This window comes from Natator depressus, chromosome 3 (genome assembly GCF_965152275.1).
Source record: "Natator depressus isolate rNatDep1 chromosome 3, rNatDep2.hap1, whole genome shotgun sequence".
Taxonomy (NCBI): Eukaryota; Metazoa; Chordata; order Testudines; family Cheloniidae; genus Natator; species Natator depressus.
This window is the reverse complement of record NC_134236.1, coordinates 52,125,806-52,144,544: the sequence shown is the minus strand read 5'-3', so window position 1 is coordinate 52,144,544 and position 18,739 is coordinate 52,125,806.

Sequence of the window (18,739 nt, the reverse complement as noted above, 5' to 3'; positions counted from 1 at the left end):
GTCGCGTCACAGATTATTCATGAAATAGCCAACTCCCCCCCCCATGTTAGTTAGTCACAGAAGCAGTTTCTTTGAGAGCGTGTGGCACAAGCTGTCAGCATAGTCTGTGTGGTATATAGATTGTAATGGATTTTTTACCTTCAGTCCTTTTGGTACGATGTCACTAAACTTCTAAACTACTACAGGCTACAAGGGGCCACAGCAATGGTTCCCTCAACCCACCCAGCAATATTGTTAACCTATCCAACTATACTCTCAGCCCAGCAGAAGCAGCTGTCCTATCTCGGGGTCTCTCCTTCTGCCCCTCCACCCCCTCGAACATGATACAGTTCTGTGGTGACCTAGAATCCTATTTTCGACGTCTCCGACTCAAGGAATATTTCCAAAATACCTCTGAACAACATAATGATCCACAGAGGCCTGCCTACCAACATTACAAAAAGAAAGATTCTAGGTGGACTCCTCCTGAAGGTCGAAACAGCAGACTGGACTTCTACATAGAGTGCTTCCGCCGACGTGCACGGGCTGAAATTGTGGAAAAGCAGCATCACTTGCCCCATAACCTCAGCCGTGCAGAACACAATGCCATCCACAGCCTCAGAAACAACTCTGACATCATAATCAAAAAGGCTGACAAAGGAGGTGCTGTCGTCATCATGAATAGGTCGGAATATGAACAAGAGGCTGCTCGGCAGCTCTCCAACACCACTTTCTACAAGCCATTACCCTCTGATCCCACTGAGAGTTACCAAAAGCATCTACAGCATTTGCTCAAGAAACTTCCTGAAAAAGCACAAGATCAAATCCGCACAGACACACCCCTGGAACCCCGACCTGGGATATTCTATCTACTACCCAAGATCCATAAACCTGGAAATCCTGGGCGCCCCATCATCTCAGGCATTGGCACCCTGACAGCAGGATTGTCCGGCTATGTAGACTCACTCCTCAGGCCCTACGCTACCAGCACTCCCAGCTACCTTCGAGACACCACTGACTTCCTGAGGAAACTACAATCCATTGGTGATCTTCCTGATAACACCATCCTGGCCGCTATGGATGTAGAAGCCCTCTACACCAACATTCCACACAAAGATGGACTACAAGCCATCAAGAACACTATCCCCGATAATGTCACGGCTAACCTGGTGGCTGAACTTTGTGACTTTGTCCTTACCCATAACTATTTTACATTTGGGGACAATGTATACCTTCAGATCAGCGGCACTGCTATGGGTACCCGCATGGCCCCACAGTATGCCAACATTTTTATGGCTGATTTAGAACAACGCTTCCTCAGCTGTCGTCCCCTAACGCCCCTACTTTACTTGCGCTATATTGATGACATCTTCATCATCTGGACCCATGGAAAAGAAGCCCTTGAGGAATTCCACCATGATTTCAACAATTTCCATCCCACCATCAACCTCAGCCTGGTCCAGTCCACACAAGAGATCTACTTCCTGGACACTACAGTGCTAATAAACGATGGTCACATCAACACCACCCTATACCGGAAACCTACTGACCGCTATTCCTACCTACATGCCTCCAGCTTTCACCCTGACCACACCACACGATCCATCGTCTACAGCCAAGCTCTGCGATACAACCGCATTTGCTCCAACCCCTCAGACAGAGACAAACACCTACAAGATCTCTATCAAGCATTCTTACAACTACAATACCCACCTGCGGAAGTGAAGAAACAGATTGATAGAGCCAGAAGAGTTCCCAGAAGTCACCTACTACAGGACAGGCCTAACAAAGAAAATAACAGAACGCCACTAGCCGTCACCTTCAGCCCCCAACTAAAACCCCTCCAACGCATTATTAAGGATCTACAACCTATCCTGAAGGATGACCCAACACTCTCACAAATCTTGGGAGAAAGGCCAGTCCTTGCCTACAGACAGCCCCCCAACCTGAAGCGAATACTCACCAACAACCACATACCACACAACAGAACCACTAACCCAGGAACCTATCCTTGCAACAAAGCCCGTTGCCAACTGTGCCCACATATCTATTCAGGGAACACCATCACAGGGCCTAACAACATCAGCCACACTATCAGAGGCTCGTTCACCTGCACATCCACCAATGCGATATATGCCATCATGTGCCAGCAATGCCCCTCTGCCATGTACATTGGTCAAACTGGACAGTCTCTACGTAAAAGAATAAATGGACACAAATCAGATGTTAAGAATTATAACATTCATAAACCAGTCGGAGAACACTTCAATCTCTCTGGTCACGCAATCACAGGAATGAGGGTCGCTATCTTAAAGCAAAAAAACTTCAAATCCAGACTCCAGCGAGAAACTGCTGAATTGGAATTCATTTGCAAATTGGATACTATTAATTTGGGCTTGAATAGAGACTGGGAGTGGCTAAGTCATTATGCAAGGTAGCCTATCTCCCCTTGTTTTTTTCCTACAACCCCCCCCCCAAGACGTTCTGGTTAAACTAGGATTATTGCTGTGCACATTGTAAGATGAGCTATTGCCAGCAGGAGAGTGAGTTTGTGTGTGTGGTTTTTGGAGGGGGGGGTGTGTGGGGGGGGGTGAGAAAACCTGGATTAGTGCTGGAAATGACCCACCTTGATTATCATGCGCATTATAAAGAGAGGTTTCAAAGAGGGATGGGCTATTACCAGCAGGAGAGTGAGTTTGTATGTGTGTCTGTGGGGGGGGGGGGGAAGGGTGAGAAAACCTGGATTTGTGCTGGAAATGGCCCTCCTTGATGATCACTTTAGATAAGCTGTTACGAGCAGGACAGTGGGGTGGGAGGAAGTTTTGTTTCATGGTCTCTGTGTGTATATAATGTCTTCTGCAGTTTCCACAATATGCTATGCATCCGATGAAGTGAGCTGTAGCTCACGAAAGCTCATGCTCAAATAAACTGGTTAGTCTCTAAGGTGCCACAAGTACTCCTTTTCTTTTTTCTTTTTACGAATACAGACTAACACGGCTGTTACTCTGAAACCTGTCATGTCTATTGAAGACTCCCTCTCTAGCTACTGTTGTCAGCTCGCACCCATCCCTTGCTGCCCAGCCCCTCAACTTTAAGGTTTTAGTGTTTTCTGTGATCCTGGATTTAAGCCTGGGAAAAGTAAACCTTGCTAACCAGGTTGGCGCCAGGCAGGGGCATTCCCTCATCCATAGGTGCAGCCATTGTTCCCTTAAAGACACTTTGTGTTCTTTGGACCATACCATACCTTATCTTTGCCACTGTTTCATTTTCTGATTGTTTCCCACTAACATCCTCCTTTGATTGACTCTGCAGTCAGACAGGATAACATGAAATGGATAGAGTTGCATATGGTATTTATCAAAATAATTCACATAATTCCCTTATTCTCCGCAATGATTTTAATCTAAAAAGTGACTGGAATGAATTCGGCAGTCCTTCTTCAGTCAGAACTTCTTAGGCAGAATTTATGTTGGCTGCACTGGAAATTCTGCCCATGTAAGGAGTACAGGACCAGAATCATGGTAGGAAAACATCATGTTTTTTTCTGTGTATACTTCCATATCAGATGTACTCAGTTTTCAGTTAAAATGTTTATTTTCTAACTGCCAACCCTGCAACATCATCCTGAGAGCTGAAATTAAGTTGGATTCTTTTTTGGATCATACATCATCACCTGTAATAAAGATATTGGGCCAGATCTTCTGCTGTTGTAAAACAGCATAACTCCATTATACTCTTTAGATCGCTACTTATTTAAGCCCAGCTGTGGATCTGCCCCTCTACATCTGGAATTTAGTTAAGATGATGATGCATGAGCCAGGATAGAAGGTAGATCATTCCTCTGTATTTACAGTTTCACTAACCACCCAAGGTCTGAATTCAGAGTTCTCTATTTCCCTTGCAACAGTTGATGACAACTGCCGATTTAGGGTGCTAGGATTCTCATCAACTCTTGAAACAGAAACACAGGATCCTAGCAGGATCCACAGAATTTAACAGATTAAAAGCTTTTTAGTTTGAGATCATTTCTCATTCTAAAAAACTGAAATCTCTTGAACATTAAATGAGGATAAATATGGTTTCATTCCTAGAGAAGGAAAACCATGTAAAATACAGGTCTGGTGGAGAGTATGTAAATCAGTAGTGTGAGCATCCCTGAGGTTAAAATTTAGGATGAAACCCTTTATTAAAAGATATGTGTTCAGTAACCCTTTTTACTCGTTAATTAGAAGGTTAAAGTAACTACAGGATTAAAGACAGGCATGGAGGGCTGACCACCTATTGGGAACATAATGTTTTCCCTTCCCTCCTGGGCACACCCCAGTGGCCAGATTTATTCTCAGTGACTTCAGTGGTGTTACATTACAGTAATGAATTTAGACCCCAGCTACCTAGAGACCTATTGCTTCTATAGCCTGATTGTGCTCATGAGCCAATCCAAAAAAGTCATGCATGACAGAACTGCTGTAAAACTGCTGCCAGAAACCACCTGTGTAGAACGCGGAAGTGAGAGCTGGTCTGGAGCCCAGACTAATCGTCCTTAACCCCAGGACTGTAGGAGATCTTTACAGAGAACCTCTATTTTCATGTGAAAATGTAAGTATATTTACAAAACGGAAATAGTTCAGTGTTTCTACAGTTTTGCTAATTATGTAACTTATGAGATTTTTCATTACTTTGTATTTCTTGAATGTCAGAGAACCATACTGGAGCATTCACCTCTGGAAAGCCATAAGGATCAAACAGGCAAATAACTATCAGCTAATCTTTACTAAGCCATTAAACATTAAACTGCAAACTCAGATCTCTTATGATGGGACTAGTGGAAGATTAAATTTATTTTTTAAGTTTCTAATACTTCGTTCCAGTGGGAGTTGAGGGTACCAGGATAAGTGACTAGAGACCGGCTGCATTATTTATTTATATTAGCTTAGGACCTAAGAACTACAATCAAGGATCAAAGGTCCATTGTAATTTGTCTGTACAGCTCTTAACACAAAGAATACAATCCCTTCCCCAGAGAGCTGAAAATCTAGGTGTCACAAAATAGACAGTGTGTGCAAAGGTGAGAAAAATTAGGTAATAAATTAACATAGTTGAGTAGAAAAATAGAAGTCTCAGACCATCTTATTCTCCCACATAATATAGAATAATAGAAATTTAGGACTGGAAAGGACCTGAGAAAGTCATCTAGTCCAGCCCCAAATTTTGAGGCAGGAATAAGTATACCTAGAGCATCTCTCACAGATGTTTCTCTAACCGGTTCATGAAAACCTACAATGATGGGTATGCCACAAACTACCTATGTAACCTGTTCCAGTGCTTTTAACTATCCTTATAGTTACAAAGAGTTTCCTAATATCTAATCTAAATCTCCCTTTCTACAAATTAGCCCCATTACTTCTTGTCCTATCCTTGGAGGACATGGAGAACAATTGATCACCATCCTCTTTATAACATGCTTTTACATATTTGGAAAGTGTTATTCTGTGCCCTTCAGTCTTCTCTTTTCTATGCTAAGTTTGCTCAGTTCTTTCAACCTTTCCTTCTAGGTCATGTTTTCTAAAATTCTTATCATTTTTGTTTCTCACTTCTGGACTCTACAATTTGTCCACATCTTTGTTAAAGTGTGGTGCCCAAACCTGGACATGGTATGCCAGCTGAGGCCTCTCCAGTGCTGAGTGAAACAATTACCTCCCATGTCTTTCTGTAATGGGGTCTCATTCACTTCTAGTGTAACACCCACAGACCCCGGTCATCGGCAGGCGGGATCGAACATAGGGCCCCTGGAGCTTAGCACATGAGTCTCTACCACATGAGCTAAAAGCCAACTGGCTATTAGCTAAGGCTGTAGAGCAGACTCAAGCTCTCTCTCTCTCTCTCTCTCTCTCTCTCGTGGTCTCAGTGCCACTAGATGGGACAGAACACCACACCTTGGAGTTGTGTGGGTTACACTAGCATGCCTCCTTGCATCATTGTCAGGGAATGCAGCTCTCACTGCATCAGGTCCGTTTTCCTGCTTCCCTGCTGTTGCTTACTCTGCAATAGCCTTTCTTCTAGTAACATGGCCCTTCAGCCACATCACCATTTAGTCCACCCCTTCCAGGGTTACAGAGTTCAACAGGACAATTAATTGGTCTCTCAGGCTCTCATTAACCCTATCAGGGATGGTGTAGGTGCACACCCCATCACACTTACATACCACATTCCTGTTAATACACCCCGGAATCACATTTTCCTTTTTTACAACTGAATTACACTGTTTACTTATGTTCAGTTTATGATCCTGGATAGCCCCCAGATCTTTTTCTTCAGTATTGCTGCCAGTCAGTTATTTCCCATTTTGTATTTGTGCATTCAATTTTTCTGTCCTAAATGGAGTACTGTGCACTTGGCTTTATTGAATTTCATCTTAATGATTTCAGACCAATTCTCTAATTCATCACGATCATTTTGAATTCTAATCCTGTCTTCCAAAGTGCTTGCAACCCCTTCCACACTGGTGTCATCCACAAACTTTATAAGTATGCTGCCTACTCCACATTCCAGGTTATTAATTAAAATATTGAGTAGTTTCAGATCCAAGACAGACTCAAACTAAAATCAGGATGTTACAAGGCAGACTTATATTTATTTTATTTTAAATCTTTATTTAAAATAAATTTATTTGAATCCCACTACATAGGAAAGATAGGAAGTATGGCAAGACCACCCTGGCTTAACCAGCAGATCTTCAATGATCTGAAACTCAAAAAAGAGTCCTACACAAAGTGGAAACTAGGTCAAATTAAAAAGGATGAAGACAAACAAATAACACACTTATATAGGGACAAAATTAGAAAGGCCAATGCACAAAATGTGATTAAACTAGCTAGAGACACAAAGGGTAACAAGAAAACATTCTACAAATGCATTAGAAGCAAGAGGAAGATGAAGGACAAGGTGAACCCGTTACTCAATGGGGTGCGGGTGAAACAATAACAGAAAGTGTGGAAATGGCAGAAGTGCTAAATGACTTTTTTTGTTTTAGTTTTCACCGAAAAGTTATTAGTGATTGGACATCCATCATAGTGAATGCCAGTGAAAATGAGGTAAAATCAGAGGCTAAAATATGGGGGAAACAAACTAAAAATTACTTAGGGTATGTCTACACTACGAAATTAGGTCAAATTTATAGAAGTCGTTTTTTTAGAAATCATTTTTAGATAGTCGATTTGTGTGTGTCCCCACAGAAAATGCTCTAAGTGCATTAAGTGCATTAACTCGGCGGAGTGCTTCCACAGTACCGAGGCTAGCGTCGACTTCCGGAGTGTTGCACTGTGGGTAGCTATCCCACAGTTCCTGCAGTCTCCACTGCCCATTGGAATTCTGGGTTGAGATCCCAATGCCTGATGGGGCAAAAAACATTGTCGTGGGTGGTTCTGGGTACATGTCATCAGGCCCTCCTTCCCTCCCTCCCTCTGTGAAAGCAACGGCAGACAATTGTTTCACACCTTTTTTCATGAGTTACCTGTGCAGATGCCATACCACGGCAAGCATGGAGCCCGCTCAGCTCACGGTCACCATATGTCTTCTGGGTGCTGGCAGATGCGGTACTGCATTGCTACACAGCAGTAGCAACCCATTGCCTTGTGGCAGCAGACGGTACAATAGGACTGGTAGCCATCATCGTCATGTCTGAGGTGCTCCTGGCCGGGCAGACATGGGTGCAGGGACTACATTAGAAGTGACTCGACCAGGTCACTCTCTTTAGTCCTGCAGCCAGTCCTATTCTACCATCTTTTGGTGAGCAGGCAGGCAATATGGATGGCTAGCAGTCCTATTGTACCATCTTTTGCCGGGCAGGCAGGAGATGAGGATGGCTAGCAGTCCTATCGTACCATCTTCTGCCAAGCAGCCAAGAGATGTGGATGGCTTGCAGTCCTTCTGCACCGTCTGCTGCCAGCCAAAGATGTAAAAGATAGATGGAGTGGATCAAAACAAGAAATAGACCAGATTTGTTTTGTACTCATTTGCTCCCCCCTCCCTCTGTCCCTCCATGAAGTCCTGCCTGAAATACTCCTTGATGTAAAGCCACCCCCTTTGTTGATTTTAATTCTCTGTAAGCCAACCCTGTAAGCCATGTCATCAATCGCCCCTCCCTCCGTCAGAGCAACGGCAGACAATCGTTCCGTGCCTTTTTTCTGTGCGGACGCCATACCATGGCAAGCATAGAGCCCGCTCAGGTCACTTTGGCAATTAGGAACACATTGAACACCACACGCATTATCCAGCAGTATATGCAGCACCAGAACGATACCGGGCGAGTAGGCGACGTCAGCACGGTGAGTGATGAGGACATGGGCCCTCAAAGCATGGGCCCTGCCAATGTGGGCATCATGGTGCTAATGGGGCAAGTTCATGCCATGGAACACCGATTCCGGGCCCGGGAAACAAGCACAGACTGGTGGGACTGCATAGTGTTGCAGGTCTGGGACGATTCCCAGTGGCTGCGAAACTTTCGCATGCGTAAGGGCACTTTCATGGAACTTTGTGACTTGCTTTCCCCTGCCCTGAGGTGCAAGAATACCAAGATGAGAGCAGCCCTCACAGTTGAGAAGCGAGTGGCAATAGCCCTGTGGAAGCTTGCAACGCCAGACAGCTACCGGTCAGTCGGGAATCAATTTGGAGTGGGCAAATCTACTGTGGGGGCTGCTGTGATGCAAGTAGCCAAATCAATCAAAGATCTGCTGATATCAAGGGTCATAGTGGATGGCTTTGCTGCAATGGGATTCCCTAACTGTGGTGGGGCCATAGACAGAATCCATATCCCTATCTTGGCACCGGAGCACCAAGCCGGTGAGTACATAAACCGCAAGGGGTACTTTTCAATAGTGCTGCAAGCACTGGTGGATCACAAGGGACGTTTCACCAACATCAACGTGGGATGGCCGGGAAAGGTACATGACGCTCGCATCTTCAGGAACTCTGGTCTGTTTCAAAAGCTGCAGGAAGGGACTTTCTTCCCAGACCAGAACATAACCGTTGGGGATGTTGAAATGCCTATAGTTATCCTTGGGGACCCAGCCTACCCCTTAATGCCATGGCTCATGAAGCCGTACACAGGCAGCCTGGACAGTAGTCAGGAGCTGTTCAACTACAGGCTGAGCAAGTGCAGAATGGTGGCAGAATGTGCATTTGGACGTTTAAAAGCGCGCTGGCACAGTTTACTGACTCAGTTAAACCTCAGCGAAACCAATATTCCCACTGTTATTACTGTTTGCTGTGCTCTCCACAATATCTGTGAGAGTAAGGGGGAGACATTTATGGCGGGGTGGGAGGTTGAGGCAAATCGCCTGGCTGCTGGTTACGCGCAGCCAGACACCAGGGCGGTTAGAACAGCACAGGAGGGCGCGGTGCACATCAGAGAAGCTTTGAAAACCAGTTTCATGACTGGACAGACTGCGGTGTGAAAGTTCTGTTTGTTTCTCCTTGATGAAACCCCCCGCCCCTTGGTTCACTCTACTTCCCTGTAAGCTAACCACCCTCCCCTCCTCCCTTCGATCACCGCTTGCAGAGGTGATAAAGTCATTGTTGCTTCACATTCATGCATTCTTTATTCATTCATCACACAAATAGGGGATAACTACCAAGGTAGCCCAGGAAGGGTGGTGGAGGAGAGAAGCACCAGGAGGGGTGGTGGAGGAGGGAAGGACAAGGCCACACAGCACTTTAAAAGTTTAAAACTTTAAAACTTATCGAATGCCAGCCTTCTGTTTTTTGGACAATCCTCTGTGGTGGAGTGGCTCGGTGGCCGGAGGCCCCCCACTGCGTTCTTGGGCGTCTGGGTGAGGAGGCTATGGAACTTGGGGAGGAGGGTGGTTGGTTACACACGGGCTGTAGCGGCAGTCTGTGCTCCAGCTGCCTTTGCTGCAGCTCAGCCATACACTGGAGCATATTGGTTTGATCCTCCAGCAGCCTCAGCATTGAATCCTGCCTCCTCTCATCACGCTGCTGCCACATTTGAGCTTCAGCCCTGTCTTCAGCCCGCCACTTACTCTCTTCAGCCTGCCACCTCTCCTCCCAGTCATTTTGTGCTTTCCTGCACTCTGACATTGTCTGCCTCCACACATTCATCTGTGCTCTGTCAGTGAGGGCGGACAGCATGAGCTCAGAGAATATTTCATCACGAGTGCATTTTTTTCTTTCTAATCTTCACTAGCCTCTGGGAAGGAGAAGATCCTGTGATCAATGAAACACAGGCAGCTGGTGGAGAAAAAAAAAGGGACAGTGGTATTTAAAAAGACACATTTTATAGAACAATGGGTACACTCTTTCACGGTAAACCTTGCTGTTAACATTACATACATAGCACATGTGCTTTCGTTACAAGGTTGCATTTTGCCTCCCCCCCACCGTGTGGCTAACCCCTCACCTCTCCTCCTCCCAGTGGCTAACAGCGGGGAACATTTCTGTTTAGCCACAGGCAAACAGCCCAGCAGGAATGGGCACCTCTGAGTGTGCCCTGAAGAAAAGCACCCTATTTCAACCAGGTGACCATGAATGATATCACTCTCCTGAGGATAACAGAGAGATAAAGAACGGATGTTGTTTGAACGCCAGCAAACGTACACTGCAATGCTATGTTGTACAATGATTCCCGAGTATGTGCTACTGGCCTGAAGTGGTAATGTGTCCTACCATCGAGGACGCAATAAGGCTGCCCTCCCCAGAAACCTTTTGGAAAGGCTTTGGGAGTACATCCAGGAGAGCCGCGAATGCCAGGGCAAATTAATCATTACATATGCTTGCTTTTAAACCATGTATAGTATTTTAAAAGGTACACTCACCAGAGGTCCCTTCTCCGCCTGGCGGGTCCGGGAGGCAGCCTTGGGTGGGTTCGGGGGGGACTGCCTCCAGGTCCAGGGTGAGAAACAGTTCCTGGCTGTCGGGAAAACCGGTTTCTCCGCTTGCTTGCTGTGAGCTAACTTCATCATCATCATCTTCCTTGTCCCCAAAACCTGCTTCCGTGTTGCCTCCATCTCCATTGAGGGAGTCAAACAACACGGCTGGGGTAGTGGTGGCTGAACCCCCTAAAATGGCATGCAGCTCATCATAGAAGCAGCATGTTTGGGGCTCTGACCCGGAGCGGCCGTTCGCCTCTCTGGTTTTCTGGTAGGCTTGCCTCAGCTCCTTAAGTTTCACGTGGCACTGCTTCGGGTTCCTGTTATAGCCTCTGTCCTTAATGCCCTGGGAGATTTTGACAAATGTTTTGGCATTTCGAAAACTGGAACGGAGTTCTGATAGCACGGATTCCTCTCCCCATACAGCGATCAGATCCCCTACCTCCCATTCAGTCCATGCTGGAGCTCTTTTGCGATTCTGGGACTCTATCATGCTCACCTCTGCTGATGAGCTCTGCATGGTCACCTCTGCTGATGAGCTCTGCATGGTCACCTGCAGCTTGCCATGATGGCCAAACAGTAAATTGAAATTCAAAAGTTCGCGGGCCTTTTCCTCTCTACCTGGCCAGTGCATCTGAGTTGAGAGTGCTGTCCAGAGCAGTCACAATGGAGCACTCTGGGATAGCTCCCGGAGGCCAATATCATCTAAGTGTGTCCACAGTACCCCATATTCGACCTGGCAAGGCCGATTTAAGCGCTAATCCACTTGTCAGGGTGGAGTAAGGAAATCGATTTTAAGAGCCCTTTAAGTTGAAGAAAAGGGCTTCATTGTGTGGACGGGTGCAGGTTTACATCGATTTAACACTGCTAAATTTGACCTAAACTCCTAGTGTAGACCAGGGCTTAGACAAGTTAGATGTCTTCAAGTCACCAGGGCCTGATGAAATACATCCTAGAATATTCAAGTTGCTGATGGAGGCGTTATCTGAGCCACTAACAATTATCTTCAAAAAGTCATGGAAGATGGGAGAGATTCCAGAGGACTGAAAAAGAGCAAATGTAATGCTAATCTATAAAAAAGGGAAATAAGGACAACCCAGAGAATTACAGACCCGCCAGCTTAACTTCAGTATCTGGAAAGATGATGGAACAAATAATTAAGCAATCATTTTGCAAACACCTAAAACAATGGTTCTCAACCAGGGGTACATGTACCTCTGGGGGTACATAGAGGTCTTCCAGGGGGTACATCAACTCACCTAGATATTTGCCTAGTTTTACAACAGGCTACATAAAAAGCACTAATGAAGTCAGTACAAATTAAAATTTCATACAGACAATAACTTGTTTCTACTGCTCTATATACTTTATACTTAATATAAGTACAATATTTATATTCCAATTGATTTATTTTATAATTATATGGTAAAAATAAGAAAGTAAGCAATTTTTCAGTAATAGTGTGCTTTTGACACTTTTGTATTTTTATGTCTGATTTTGTAAGCAAGTAGTTTTTCAATTAGGTGAAACTTGGGGATACACAAGACAAATCAGACTCCTGAAAGGGGTACAGTAGTCTGGAAAGGTTGAGAGCCACTGACCTAGAAGATAAAAAGGTGATAAATAACAGTCAGCATGGATTTGTCAAGAGCAAATCATGTCAAACAAACCTAATTGTTTTTTGTTTTTTTTTGACAGGGTAATAAGCCTTGTGGGTGGGGGGAATTAGTAGATCTGGTACATCTTGACTTTAGTAAGGGTCTTGATATTGTCGCACAAAAAAAGCAAACATCATCCTGGGATGTATTACCAGGAGTGTTGTAAGCAAGACACGAGAAGAAACTCTTCCACTCTGTTCCCTGCTGATTAGTCCTCAGCTGGAGTACTGGGTCCAGTTCTGGGCACCACGTTTCAGGAAAGATGTGGACAAACTGGAGAAAGTCTAGAGAAGAGCAATAAAAATTATTAAAGGTCTAGAAAACATGACCTATGAAGGAAGATTGAAAAAACTGTTTGTTTAGTGTGGAGAAGGAGGACTGAGAGAGGACATGATAACAGTTTTCAAATACATAAAAGGTTATTACCAGGAGGATGGAGAAAAATTGTTCTCCTTAACTTCTAAGGATAGGTTAAGAAGCAATGAGCTTAAATTGCAGCCAGGACAGTTTAGGTTGGACAGCAGGAAAAGCATCCTGTCAGGGTAGTTAAGCACTGAAGTAATTGCCTAGGGAAGTTGTGGAATCTCCATCATTGGAGATTTTGAAGGGCAGGTTAGACAAAACACTGGTCAGAGATGGTCTAGATAATACTTAGTCCTGACATGGACTAGCTGACCCCTCAAGGTTCCTTTCGGTCGGAAAGTTCTATAATTCTAAATAGATAATTATATAGAAATGAAATACTCGGAAGATTACTCTGATAGTTGTTTTTAATGATAGGGAAGTATTATAGCAACATAGGACAAAACACAAACACATGAGTATAAATATCACTAGGGACTAGACAACATGTAGGGTCACTGACTTCAGTGCAAGTATAGTATATTAGTGTAAGTGAGAGCAAAATTATCAAATTCTAAGTGTTTCACAATTTTTAATGTGAGTCTCAGAGAACAGTTTTAGTTTAAGAAGAGGAACTGAAGAATAAATAGGATTTAAGAATTAAATTAGCAAATAAGGTATAAATATGTAACTCCTGGGAAATCTCTGCTTTCCTAGGCCTATGATAACTTCATTTCCCAAGAATAAAAAAGAAACAAAATAACTGTATGTGGTCCTGTGGGTCCTTCCCTTTGTAGTGCTGTTTTGCAGTATTTTATATGTTGCAAAAATTCTGCATGCAAAATAAATTAATATTTTATAATGTATCAAGCTGCTTTTGGGTATTTTAATAGATTCTGGGCCAGATTCTGTATTTGTTGTGCCAATGTAAATTCAGAGTAACCTCAACAACTTTGTCCCACCTTCAGATTTACACCAAGTAAATTTGGTTCTCAGTACAAAGCTAAATAATGCATCACAGTACAGTAAATTTCTCGATGCTTTTCTCACTTTCAAATTACACTTGGATAAATATATATATATCCTAATGCAAAATAATGGTGTTATGGAAATTCAACACTTTTTTGAGCAAAGTACCTGGTTGTAAACAGGATAAAACACATCCAGCATTGGATATTTATAACCAAAACTTGTGCTATGACAGCTCAAATCACTTCGATGGAACCCAAAATTCTTGCTTCTTTTCTCTCACATGATGGTTATTCCAGTGGTGTTTCTAGGAGACCCCATTCTTTGTGTTGAAAGGTGTTGAGGTAAAAGAGCGATTCAGGGTTATTGTTAAATAAACATTCTACTGTTCTTAGTAGCATCCCATGATTTTGCATTTTTTGAGAATCACCAGCTCTCTTTTTGTGCACTGTAAATCTGTATTGAAATTACTCCCTTTTAAAAAAAGTAAATTAAATTTAAGCTTGGAAACAGTATATGTAACAGTATACCATTCTGAGGATGAAACCTCCATGAATTTTAAATACAGAGGTTCATAAAGGGCTTGGAAAGGTTAACAAATCAAGCCTTTACATTGCCTCCTATTCACATGATCCAAATGCTACAAACTGGGTTTGGCAGTAATTAAAAAGAGACATCAGTGCTGGGAAAATCTCATAAAATTATTATATTAGTAATTTGGGTGATTGTTTCAGCAGCAACAGTAGTAGTGATTGATTAACAAATTTATTTTAGACTGCATAAGATCTCACAAAAATGTAAACATACATGAGCTTAGTTTTCACAGTGCTGAATACAAGTTGCAAGTTAATTACTCCCACAACCAAGCATGTTTCCAATGTCTCAAGCTATTCTCACAGCAATTATTCTTACTGTTGTTGTCTCCATGTATTGGAGCAGCAGATGGGGTCCATTAATATTAATCAATTAATTAAGACTGAAAAAATCAAACTCAATTAACAATAAATTTCAAGAGAGAAAAGCTTATCTTCAGATTCCAGGCCCCAAGAACACCATAATTATCAAAATCCTCAAGAAACCCAATTTTTCAAAGATGATCTCCTAAAATTTTAAGCAGTATAACCTGGATGCCTAAGTCCACATTTTAGGCTCCTCTGAAGTACATAAAACTGCCTTTCAGCTGCCACCAAACTCTGTAGATGCTTCATTTGTGGTTTAGACCATGTGTGTTGCTGTCTGCCTCTAGGCACCCTGACTCCGATCTCACGCTTAAGTCCCAGAGCAATTCATGAACCAGGAAAAAATAAGCATTTGGCCATCTAACTCACTTGAGGAGCCCAATCCGGTAGATATCTCTGAGCGCAGCTTTTAGATTGGGCCCCACAGTTGCATTCACGCAAAATGGCTGGAGGAGAACGTCCCTCATAACTTTTAGCCCAATGGTTAGGTAACTCACCTAGAATGTGGGAGACACCCAGTTCAATTCCACCCCTATAGGGAGAGAAGGGATTTGAACGGGGATTTCCACCTCTCCGGTGAGTTCTCTAACCATTGGATATGGACTTTTTACAGCTATAATGAAGGGAAATGGGCCCTTTTTCCCAAAGGAATGGTCTGTAAATAATTAATTTCTCTGCCTGCTGCCTACAGCAGGATAGTTTGTTATGGGTGTGACTGTAGAGCCTGGTGGTTAAGGTAAAGTCTCGAATGACTTTCATTATTTAATCCAGAGTGCAACAACTTCAACAGGAGAGATTGGGGGAACCCTACATCAGAATATCCCATAGCCCAGTGTTTAGGGAACTCACTCGAGAGGTGGCAGATTCCTCTTCAATTCCCTTCTTGCGTCAGGTGGAAGGAGGACTTTAACCACATTCTAAATGAGTGACACTAAACTGGGAGGAGTGGTAGATACGTTGGAGGGTAGGGATAGGATACAGAGGGACCTAGACAAATTGGAGGATTGGGCCAAAAGAAATCTGATGAGGTTCAACAAGGACAAGTGCAGAGTCCTGCACTTAGGACGGAAGAATCCCATGCACCGCTACAGACTAGGGACCGAATGGCTCGGCAGCAGTTCTGCAGAAAAGGACCTAGGGGTTACAGTGGACGAGAAGTTGGATATGAGTCAACAGTGTGCCCTTGTTGCCAAGAAGGCCAATGGCATTTTGGGCTGTATAAATAGGGGCATTGCCAACAGATCAAGGGACGTGATCGTTCCCCTCTATTCGACATTGGTGAGGCCTCATCTGGAGTACTGTGTCCAGTTTTGGGCCCCACACTACAAGAAGGATGTGGAAAAATTGGAAAGAGTCCAGCGGAGGGCAACAAAAATGATTAGGGGACTGGAACACATGAGTTATGAGGAGAGGCTGAGGGAACTGGGATTGTTTAGTCTGCGGAAGAGAAGAATGAGGGGGGATTTGATAGCTGCTTTCAACTACCTGAAAGGGGGTTCCAAAGAGGATGGCTCTAAACTGTTCTCAGTGGTAGCAGATGACAGAACAAGGAGTAATGGTCTCAAGTTGCAGTGGGGGAGATTTAGGTTGGATATTAGGAAAAACTTTTTCACTATGAGGGTGGTGAAACACTGGAATGTGTTACCTAGGGAGGTGGTGGAATCTCCTACCCTAGAAGTTTTTAAGGTCAGGCTTGAGAAAGCCCTGGCTGGGATGATTTAGTCGGGGATCAGTCCTGCTTTGAGCAGGCGGTTGGACTAGATGACCTCCTGAGGTCCCTTCCAACCCTGATATTCTATGATTCTATGAGTACCTTAACCACCAGGCTAAAAGTTATGAAAAAGGTCCTCCTACTCCCTTATGGCTTCTTGCAAAAATGGCATAGGCTATCTCTGTGAAAGGGAAGGGACTTAGCACACACCCCTGTCATCAGCATCTCCCATTAGCTAGCTTAGGCAGCTCCCTGCCTAGCATGCTTTTTTTTCGGGAAGTACAGTTAAGGCTTCTATCTCTCCCCCTTCATTGTATAGATGCTTAGACACCTAACTCAGGCTTTGTGAATCACAGTGATTTTCCAGGCACCTACAATTTACAACCCACACCACAACACCTAACTCCTTTTGTACATCCAGGCCTTTCTCTCTAGGAAGCTAGATTAAGTTGTGAAGATTCCTTTTAGAACCAAGAAGGAAAAAAAAAACTAATATAGCTGATGTCTTTTGAGTCAAATTTGATAAAATGCCTGCCCATTTTCTGCATACTGTGTGGTCATGCAGTTCTTCATAATCCTGAAAAACTGATTTGCTGTCCTTGAAATTCAACCCATACTATTCTCTGTAGTTCATCTGACAAAGAGCTTAAAGTATTTTCAAAGGTAGAAAAGGAGTATTACAATTTTCTTGTTAATTTTCTTGTAAGTAACAAGAAATTTCATGGTGAAACTTCATTACATGACAAGCTCTAGAATCCATTTATTGCATGAATCTTGGGAATTGGGTCAAATTAAGTTAACAATGTTGATTTAGAGAAATAGACTAAATATTCTCGAAAGCCAAGTGTAAGAACTGCTCCTCATTTAAGAGCAGATCTTGTAAAATCAGGGAAATAAAGTTCAAGCTTTTGATGATGGAGCAAGCCCTAGACCAGCTTCTGATCCAGGCTCCAAGAACCCCCCATGTACATTAGCTTCCAAGCACACAGTCCTATTCTCCCATGCCTTCATTCACTAACCAGAGCCAACAGAAGAGACCTTTGAGAAACAGTAGGCAAAGGCTAACAAGGAGGGAACACCTCAACAGATATCCTCATAATCACTGAATGAAGCTGTAGTGCCTCCATCACTTTCCATGGCTGATAACTTAAGTCAATTTCAAGAGTTGATGAAGTGCATCATGCATACTCTTCAAATACCTCTAGAAGAGGTCCAGGATTCTCATCATAAGCCCTTGGACATTTTACATATTTCAGCTTCTGCACATGTGACCCTCCCTGTGAATGAGGCTTTACTAGAGCCTGCTAAGACTATGGCAGATCTACACTACAACAGGGATCGACGCTCTGAGATAGATCCACTGGCGGTCAATTTAGCGGGTCTAGTAAACACCTGACAAATCGACTGCAGATCACCCTCCAGTCAACCCCTGTACTCTACCCCCGATGAGAAGAGTAAGCTAAGTCAACGGGAGATTTTATCCTGTCGACCCCCCGCGATGTAGACCCCATGGTAACTCAGTCTAAGGTACGTCGACTCCAGCTACATTATTCACGTAGCTGGAGTTGCATAGCATAGGTCGACTTACCACAGTAGTGTAGACATAGCCTATCTGGCCAACTCCAGACATGGCACTCTCTATTTGCAAATGTGCCAACAAAGTATATTATGTTCCAGCTAAGAACTAAGAGTTTTTATTTTCACACCCAACACCAAATTCCTTAGTTGTAAAAACAATTAATGATTATGGTAGACAGCACAATACAAAGTCTACCCTTTACAGCAAGGACCAGAAGCAACTCAATCTCTCCAATTGTAAAAGCTGTTACTCTACTACATTGGCATTCAGAATAGCTAACCACCAAGCCCTCATGTCTAAGTATGACTACCTGTACATTCATATCTAAGTATGACTACAGTAAATTCAACAACTTTATTGAGCATTTGGCAGAAGAGAATTGCAAGCAGTTTAAGGCCATCATACATGGTGGTCAGCTTTTAGCAAGAACATCATTACAGGCCTCCTTAGATGCAGCTGATATTGCAGACTGGTCCATTCTACTGCTATCATGATCTATCAAATATCTTGGGTTCCGTTGTCCAACTTACCTAGGGAAGTAGATAGGACTGTTGAAGACGTCCTTTTTAATGGTCTCTAGTTATTTTCTAAGTCTACTGACAAGTTGCTTCACACTTTGAAGGATTTTAGGGCCATGCTTAGATCCCTTGGGATTTATA